Genomic DNA, 10,296 nt, shown 5'->3' with positions numbered 1-10,296 from the left:
TTTTTCCAGTCCCCAGGGTTGGAGTCAGTAAATGGATTAGTACCCTATTGTTGGTATCTATAAGAGACATAGTGCCCCTTGGTTGTTTTTAGTCAAATGATTAGTCCCCCATTAATGAAGGAAATGGTGTCTATAGCTGGTATCAGTTTGGGAATTTGTGTTAGATTTTTTGTGTCATTGGAAAGAACAGTTCTTTATAGTTGGTGGCAATGGGAGGCAGTGTGTTCCTTCATGTCAGTGGGGGAAATAGTGGAACAAGGCAAGCAAAGGGCATCTGGCTCAGAGCAGAATCGGGACAAGTAAGCTTTTTATTCTTGATTCAGACACACAGCTACAAAAACACAAATCTCTGCATATAGTGTCAGAACAGGTTGACAGCTTTCTAAAATAATAATGTTGTTTTTTGACTATTTTAGTTACAAAGTGTGCCCAGTGGAATTCTGTAATAAGCATCAAGTAATAAAACAGATAACAATTATCTTCTTAGCGTGCCCACTCTTACGGTTGTTATGGATGAGTCAGCTTAGCCAGGTACGCCGCGTACAGTCTATTCATCTTTTTAAAATGGGAAATTGATTTGAAGGAGCGTATTTGCAGTGTTCCATTTATCAGAAAATATCTGTGGCTAAAACATGGTTTAGTATGCTGTCAAAAGCATCTGTTCCGAGGAAACTAAAAATGCAGACTTAGACCTTTATGGTATTGGCTAGAAAGTTCACAGCAGTCACTTATACCACATTCTTCTACCCACTGAAAGTGAGGGCTGCAAAATAGGAACACGGTTCTTTCACAATCCTTGCTCAGACCTTTTCTTTTATAATTTTAGACCAATACGTTAAGCTGTTATTTCAGTGGAAATGTATAGTGGTTTTGTTAGGAAATCAAGGAGTCTGCTCTCTGCTCAGCAGCTTGCAGGATCCCCGGCTTCCCCTTACCTGTGCTCTTTCCTGAGATATTTCATTCTCAGCATTCCCAGCACATACATTGAGATTGTGTGGGGCTGAAGGGTGCTGCATCCCCAGCTTCTCTTTACCCGTGCTGCCTCCACCTTAGATGTACCTTCTCGGCATCCCCAGCACATACATTGCAGTTGTGTGCAGCTGAGGGGGATTTATAGAATGTGCTGCATCCCCAGCTTCTCTTTGGCCAGGCTGCTTCCACCTTAGATGTACCTTCTCAGCATCCCCAGCACATACACTAAGGCTGTGTGCAGCTGAAGGGGGTTTTAGGAGCAGATTGGTTTCTGTCTTCAATCCTGCCAATGTTTGATAGGACTTTAAAGCCTTTCAGCTCTCAGCCACCAGTTGCCTGTTGTAGTGTTGGGCTTGGCTGACCTGCTCTTGGCCTGTTTCCTGACTCTGTAAATGTATGCTTCCTGGACTGACCTTTGCCTATGAGCCTCTGCTTTCTCTTTTCCCCTTGATACCTTGTCTGGTGGACTGATTACCCGTGTATGACCACTGGTTCTGTTTTCTGGCCATGACTCTGCTGTAATCTTTTGTACTGCATTATCTGCGGGCTCCTGGTCCTCTGTCAGTCCTTCCCTAAATGTCATCCCTTTGCTTGCTATGGGTGAAGAGTACAGAGTTAGATTGGGGGACTGGTGTCTGGTGAGCACTGGATCTCAGGGCCTTTTAAGGTTTTGTTCACAAATATTGAAACCGCCTGCCTAATTTTGTTTAGGTCCTACTCATTCAGGAAACTCCAAAACTTCTTAAGCTTTCCCGCGGCATCAAGATCTAAGCAGCAGATCTTTTAAATCACACTGCCTCTGCCAGCCATCCACATGCAAAGATTATATAATTCAGCAAACCAAGCCCTTACTTCAAGAGCCTCATGGTCCAGTTCTGACACCTATGTGCCCAATATAGGCACTTTTGGTGGTGGTCAGCTGTCAACGTGAACCCTTCAAGTGGTCTAAAGCTACACACCCCCCATATACAGCAACAATAGCTGTTTTATTGAACTGGGCTAGCTAGGATAATCATACCACCATTCCCTCCTCCATATCCCTAATATTTATAATTGCTTGGGTGTCCATGACCTGGTTGACTGGTCAAACTTTCATTAACCATTTTTGTTAGAATATATCCACTGCATACCGAGATTGGATATGTTCTAGTTCAGTTATCTAACTGTTACAATCTGGCCCTTGTCACTCACACCCTTTCACTTGCCCATTTTCCTATTCCCAACACACCGTCTTCAAGGACTAACCTTTCACTTGTTGCCTAATATATCCTACCCTTAACAGTCACCATTGTTATTATATAATGAGTGGTATTCATATCACCTGTCAGAGACTATAATCACAGTGATCTGATAGTAGTCTAGCAAGTCCCCAACCTCACCTGTAGCATGTCTGTAGTCTCTGACCATCTACGACCATTTCTAAAAAATACTTATATTCTGAATGATAATTTTGACCTTTATATTGCACTAAATTCATGAACTGTACTAGAGAGGTAAAAACAAGGGAAGCGCAGCGTGACGTCAGTGTAGTCTTAAGTTGTATGAGGTAACCGTTGCCGAGCCGTACGCTTCAGTATTGTTTCCATTATTACAACAGTCGCTCTGCGAATACCAATTCTCATCCGATTGTTTTATTTTATTTGTTTATTTCTCAGATGCTCTTTTAGGTAAGTATGACCTTAACTGTATTTTCTTTACCTGTTAAATTTACCGGCATGAAATAGTTTGACTTTGATAACTGTCATTTCCTGGTTGGTCTTAGATTTAAATGAAATAAACCCACAATGAGTGAGAATAAGCAAACTAATATTTTGCATTTCTTTAGTAATACCAAAGATAATGCAACTAATGATAATAGTAACAATAGTAATACTTCACTTAAAGCATACCTCATTTCAGAAATTTCACTTACGGTAGACAACCCTTTTATGTAAGGTTAAAATTCTGTTTTTCTAGGTTTTAGGTGCAGCACTGCCCCCTAATTCTCGATCGCCTAGGGAATCGAGAATGAATGGTGCGCAAATCTTTCCGGGATACCTACGTCACGCATCCCGGGAGGCTCTTGGGTGCTCCTTCCGAAAGGAGAATTTTTTTTCATGAAAAGAGAAAAATTTGCTGATCTCACGCATGCGCAGAGAGATCGGCAGGTTTTTTTCCAATCTACGTCACCCAATCCCGAGCCTGGGTTGGATGACGTAGGAAGAAGAACCTGGAAGAAGGGGTGAAGATGGCGGGGCCAAGAGCGCCGGCACAAAGAGAGATACTAGGACGATGCGGAACCCGATGGAAGACACCTCCGGATCAACTGTGCTGCAGGATTGAAAGTAAGTGGATTTTTTGTTTTAGGCAGTTTTAAGTTTAGTTCCTCTTTAACCATGAACTGCTTAATGAATCAGAGCCTCCACAGTCCGTGTCAAGCACCATTAGGAAGATCAATATTTTTCCAATGTATTTGTTTTTTTAAAAATTTATATTAATGGTCCGCAGGATTTAAAATTTTGAATTTAGTTGTCTATGAGGTGCGAAAGGTTGGCGACCGCTTACCACCATATGAATATTTTGTAATTACATATGCAGCCAGCTGGTGGAGCTCTGAGCTCTTTTTCACATGTTTCCAGCTGTTAAGCAAAGAGGCTAAGCAATTGCACATCCATTTTAAACCTGAATCTGCTCCTGTTAAGCACTGCCTAGCTGTTCTAAAGATTTGATATATATCCCTGAAGTATTACTTTTTTCGGTTTTCATTAGAAAGCAGAATAAAAATAAAGCCTGTTCCCTGCCAACACATTGCTGAGACAGACCCATACTCCCTTTTGAAGGCAGTGGCCTCTCTGCAGAGGCCATCAATATCCCCTGTTGGGTCAGAACCAGAGTTCCCCAGTCACTGCAACTCTGCAAAGAGACCACTTCCTCCACACTGAGACCACAGGTCCATCTCTGCAGTATGCTGGCACAGGACAGGACATTTTACTTAGGATGCAGTTGCTTTCTAAAGGGAAACAAACTGTAAGACTTTGCATTTCTCTTGATTTTACTGCACCGTTAATGCATTTAAGGTTCAATTAATGCAGAGTTCATAAAGAGTAGATAAATAAAAATAATAAAAGGAAATAAATAAGGTATCGTGATGTATGTAAACCTGCCGGCTGATATAAAATGTCGTTGTTCTGACTGTAGAGACACCGGATAACTCAGCAGTCACCGGCTCTCCCAGTCTGATTGATGCATATTGCATGGGCCAGAAGCCATTTGGAAGCAAAGAGCGAAACATCTTGTCGAGCAGCCAAGCAAAGAAAAAACACTAAAAAAAGAATATCTCCCCATCTTCTGAGAAAATGCTTTTCCAAATGTTTTACAAACTCATCTTTAGAGCCCTTGAAATTTATCTTTGTCGTAAGCAGGGGTTCAGCTTGTCTTTCCAGAACAGGTTATAGCGACATATATCCTTATGCTGACATTTGCAGCTCGGTGAGCGATCGGCTGAATTCTGCTCTTTGAGGATTTTGACAGCCGTGTCCATAAAGGTAAAAATTGTGCTGGCTGCGGCATTTCTTTTTAATTAGCCGGGAAACAAATACTTTATGATTATATCAGCGGTCCACTCATTTGATACCTGCAGGATAATTATTTTTTCTGCAAACTCATTAATTTTAGCTTTGTGTATTAAAAGGTGTGTTTATTTTCATTTGTTATTACAGCAGCAATTTACAGTTTTTTAAACGTCAGCATTAATAATGCTTCCTCCGTGCAAATTTCAATAAAAAGGTCAAAAGGTTCGATAAAGCCAAACCTTATTAAGCATTGACTAAAGAATAGAGATGGTTAAACCCCGCCATGTGTGTCCCAATGGGGGGAAATATTTTCACTTCCTGTCCCTTAGACCCAACACAAAGTAAAAAGAAATCTTTATTATTAGGGAAATCTCCTGTTAGATAGCTGTGTCCCCATTGGAATATTTTGCTCTTTTTTGTTTTCGGGACAGCTCAGAATTGTTTAATTTTTCCTCCAGTGGAGTTGAAGACAAACAGAAAAGTGAGTCCCTTAATTAAAAACCCTGGTTTACTAATCCCCCCTTTTTCTCTATCATCAGAACAGCAAATAAAGGTAAAAATACAAGTAAACTCCAACAACAATCTTCTCTTGTTTGCCTCTTTCTAGCCTGTAATTCCTATGTTCGGAGATGTCTATCTGGATGTCAGCGCGCCTATTTATTCCCTCTAGTGATGATTGGCAATCATGCCTTGCCAATGGCAGCTGGAATTTTATAGCCTCTATGTTTCCAATCACTAGTTGCCTGCTGGAACTTTAAACTTGGGTGCTGGTGTGAAGGTCTGTTGGATTTACTGTTGCTGACCCTGCCTGATTTTGGCCCCTGTAATTGTATACTGCCTGGATCGACTTTTGCCTGTGACCCCAACTCTGGTTTGGCTTAGCCTTGAATACCTCGACTGGTGGACTGATTACCTGTGTATGACTTCTGGCTCTGTTTTCTGGATTTACCTCTGCTGACCTCTCCTGTGCAACGTTATCTGTGGATCACCTGGTTACTGACCCTGAGCTGTCTAACTTCCCATTGGGTCCCTTGTTTTGCTCCTGTGGGCTCCTGGTCCTCTTTTGGTCCTTCCCCAGACACCATTCTTTGGAAGTATTTTGTTATATCTGTTTAAGTGCAAAAAAGTTCTCCCAGCTTTTATCCTGGTCTACAAAATGATTATTCTTAATGTTGTGAAGTTCTGAGATTGAAGTGATTTACTAAAAGCCTTTGAGAAGGGCTGAGACCACTCATTCCACAAAAATGCTGTTGTCAGCCCACCAAAGTCGGTACATTTTTTTGTTGGTATTTTTCTAAATTTGTGCGGTCTTTTAAAGGATCAAACATGTGCAAGAAATGTGAATGCATTGCTTAGGTAAGTAGATCTGAACTGCCACCTTTTAGTTTCAGTGCATTTTTAAACTGCTGATTGCAAAAGTTGTGATTGTTTTCCATTAAATGGAGTTATATATATTGAAAAAAGAACTCCTGGGGCTCCTGGTCCCCAATCAGTTCTTCCCCCAGATCCCATCCCTTGCACAGTCCTGTGGGCAGCCGTGTGCTGGTAGTCTTCTGGGGCTTTGCCTTTAGGTGAAGAGTGCAGAGTTAGTTCGGGGGACTGGTTGCTGTTGAGCACTGGTGCTGGATTGTATTCTTCGGTGATGGCACAGGCGTATTCCTGTGCCAATTCTAGGATTCATCGGGGGCAAATAGTGAAAGAGTGGTTAAGGAAGCATGGGACATCATTGTCACACATAATTTGGTCACGACAGAGTCCAGACCTGACCCCCCATTGAGAATCTTTGGGATGTGCTGGAGAAGACCTTACATGGCGGTTGGTCTCTCCCACCATCAATACAAGATCTTGGTAAAAAATTAATGCAACTCTGGATGAAAAATCATGCTGTGACGTTGCACAGATTTATCAAAATGATACCACAGTGAATGTGTGCTGTAATCAAAGCTAATGGTGGTCCAATGAAACTGGCTGACTTATAAGACATGTGTATAACTGCTTTTTTTTTACTTACGCATTTTCACATTTTTCATATCCTGCTAATGGTATATAAGGGAACATCCATTTATTGATTTACCCACCCCTGCTGCCATTGTTTGTGACAGGTGCACTTTGATACCAGCTTTAGGTTATTCTTCACACCAAATTTGTGCTCAGTGATATCTTTATGTAATTGGACGTCTGTGTTTTTGTTCTCAGGTGTTAAAGCTGTACCAGTTTTGTAATATTCATTAGGTCTGCGGCACATCTGCAGAGCTGGCAAAATTAATATTATACTGGATGCTTCAGGCTAAAAATGGTACTTTTTGTCTACATACATGTGCCAAGTTATTGCTGGTTGTCTTCATTTGTTTTCACTAAGCTGAGCTCTCTATAGGACTCTAGAGGAACGAGGGCTCGGCACGTACAGGAGGATTTCAGCAAAGCCCCAGGATTACCTCCTGCAATCTTCTAGTTGGAATGGAATATTCACAATAAAAAAGCCATGGAAATGACACAGAATATCAGGCTGTTTCCTTCCTGCTAACATCTGATGGAAAATTAAAAATGCTGAACCATTGAGCCTGTCATATGCTCAACTTTTTCTCTTTTTTTTTGTTTTTACAACTCTTTCAATATCTGATTTTTGCTCTTTTAGGAAGATATACAGAACTATTCACACACCATCTTTCTCTATAAACTACCCAACTCAAAGTCAACTTACCCTTTACAAATGTAAAGCAAAGCAGCTTGTTTCTTTAACCTCTTCCTTGTCCCCAGCAATATGTAAGCTTTTTTTTTTCCCTCTTCCGCTGCTCTTTTTGGTGTTTGGAGCTGAAGGAACCAGCCAAGGGTTCTGGGAACGGCGAAACATGTAGCTTTAGCCTTGACTAAGTCATAGATTCCATGGATATATGTTATATGGGAAGCCCATAGGCGAAACGTGCCGGGAATCTATTGCAACTAATTTGCTTTGGAAAAATAACTGCATGTTTACTTTAAACCACCTACCAGCTAATCGAATGTCTAAATATCCCAGTAAACTCCACGATATCAGTGCATTTGGGAGTAAAAATTTTGTTTTCTTTGTAACCTGGAGGATTTACTTATAAGATGATTTTTTCACTGAATGTAATATTTAAAAATACAGATACCTACATGTTTGCCAACAAAACCCCTACTGCAAGGGTGTCCAAATGTTTTGGAAAGAAGGACAGATTTGGTGAGGTGGAAATGTCTGGGGGCCGACCATTCAGCACATACTCAGGGTTAGTGTGGGCATGGTCTGCGCCGATCCCGCACAACACACGCCCACCAGGGTGACATAAGGAATTCCTTGTGCACGGAGTCTTCTTGGAATCACAGTGAGCGTGGTCTGTGCGGGTCCCACACAGCACATGCCCACTATAATGTAGGGTATTACCTGTGCACACATGGGGACTCCCGTCCTGCGGATTATGCCTTCTGAGTAGCGGGCCGATAATTGCAAGGCGGTTGATTAACTCTAATGAAATATAAAAAATTTTTTGTACAAGTGTATTTTTTACTGTGGTCAACAAATTCTGGTGGGCCGCATAATATTGATTTTTTTGACAGAGGCGGGTGACAGAGGTGGGCCGATGGGAATCTAAACACCGCCGGACTTTGGACATGCCTGCCTACTGTCTTCCTTTCTTCCCCATTTCTTCTCTATAGTACAATTTCTTAGGGGCTGGCAAGGATCAATATAATATAGTTAGAGAAACCCACAACCAAACATTAGTCTTAGGTTAAACAAAGATTTTGCTCCTGGTGGCAGGAATGCAAAAAGAGTGTAAATAGTATATAAAGCCAATATTAGTGGACTCCTGGTCTTCACATCTAAGTGAGTTTGTTGGACATCCCATTTCATACCTTTAATTATGGATGTGTCCCCCATATCCATTATAACCAACTTGTGACAAACCTAGCTTCCATTCTTCTGGCGTGTCCTTCCACCAGGATCTGGGCAGGGGTTGTAGGGTTTGTATTCATTGTGCCAACAGAACATTTGTGAGGTCTGGTACTCATGTTGGGTAAGAAGGCCCGGCTGGTAATCAGTGTTCTAGGTAATCTCAAAAATGCTCAGTAGGGTTTAAGTTGGGGCTTTCAAGTTTCCCCTCACCATACTCATCAAACTGTATTTTTATGGAGCTGGCAAAGGGGCACAGGTATAGTGGAACAGCTTCCTCTAAACCAGGGGTGTCAAACTCAGGTCCAAATCTAGCCTGCACTGTAATTGTATTTGGCCCGCGAGCAAATACCAAATGTCTACTAGACCTGCCCGCCAGTAGACAGCACGTGCACCGCTAATACTACAAATTACAGAATGCTCTGCTGGTGCATCAATCAGGACCCACAAGCACCCCCTCCTCTGTTGACATTCATTAGCGGCCTGCTACTAGTCACATCGAGCCACCCCTCCCAAAGATGGCCAAACAAAATGGACATTGATAAACTAGTATCCAAGAAGAGATGCCAGGTATCTGGCATGGACCAGTGTGCATCAGAGTACATCAGAGTTTAGCAAACTGAGCTTGAATGAAAGTTTTCATTTGTGTATGCTTTTTGTTGTTCTTTTGTTGATGCTTTTTTTATGTTTAGGCACTTGTCTTCGCTACTCCAAGTCATTGACTTGAATGATTAAATTTTCATTGAAGAAAATTGAAGAAAACTAACTATTACGCATTGCTTGTTCCAGATTCAATTTAAGCAAAACTTAGGTTTGTTTCCATATGAAAAGGTTTATTGGTATATCTAATAAGAAGGAAAAACTTATTCAATTGTTGATATTTTTTCAATAAATATTGTGGTTGGTCCGCAACTTTGTCCAAATTTTTCATTTTGGTCCACTGTGTATTTGAGATTGACACCCCTGATCTTAACTGTTGCTTTTATGTTCGTTCTCTCTTTTGCCCCTCCATCCTTTTCTGCCGATCTTCCCTGCTTATGGTTTTTGCTGCATTACTGACCTTTGATTTAAAGCTGCCTATTGCAGTACTTACAGTATATTCTACCAGTGGATTTCTTTAGGTTGAGGAACAACCGATATTGAATGGACTTCCTCTTAGCCCTGGCTGTCACAGATCTGCCCCCTGGGGTGGTGTCTATCACACAGGTTAGGGTGAAAGTATTACTAAGTGAGCTTGCTGGCTGCAATTTCTGAAGATTAATGATGCCATGATGTATGTCATAGTGATTTAGTAGCCTTGGCAGTGTCAAAAAATCAGGAATCTTCACTTTCTTATCAGTAGACTTGTCCCAAATTGGAGACTCTTGGAAAGATATCAAATACAATCAGGCAGCTAATAGTCCTATCAGGAGGGCAGCAATAATAGCTATTGTGTTTATTAGTTAAAGTGTTCATCCACGTTTGTCAGGAAAACATTATCTATGCAAATTATGATGTTGTTCTTCTTTAAGAAGTTACCTTTATGGAATATCTCACCAGAACTAAAATTCCTATTACAAAAATTGCCTAAAAAGTTACTTCTAGTGCAGAATTCTAAGAAAACCAGTGAACCAATCAAACAGGCAGGAAATTACATTGCTGTGGGCTTTCCATGCACCAACACTTCCAGGTTACCATATTGCATTAAAGTTTTAAAAAGTTTTTTGAAAATGAAAGCAGGTGCAGACTAAAAGGGAATTGTTATTTTATTATTGTGAAATGACAAAATGGTTTGTGTGGCAATTTTATATTCATTATTTTATTCCTTTAAGTATATCTACTGTGCATATCATGGTTTTGTGGCACAATCCGGTAAGACTGACTGTG

This window comes from Pyxicephalus adspersus, chromosome 11, assembly GCF_032062135.1.
Source record: "Pyxicephalus adspersus chromosome 11, UCB_Pads_2.0, whole genome shotgun sequence".
In the NCBI taxonomy this organism is placed as follows: Eukaryota; Metazoa; Chordata; class Amphibia; order Anura; family Pyxicephalidae; genus Pyxicephalus; species Pyxicephalus adspersus.
The sequence above is the reverse complement of the archived record's forward strand: the minus strand, read 5'-3'. Positions refer to the sequence as shown.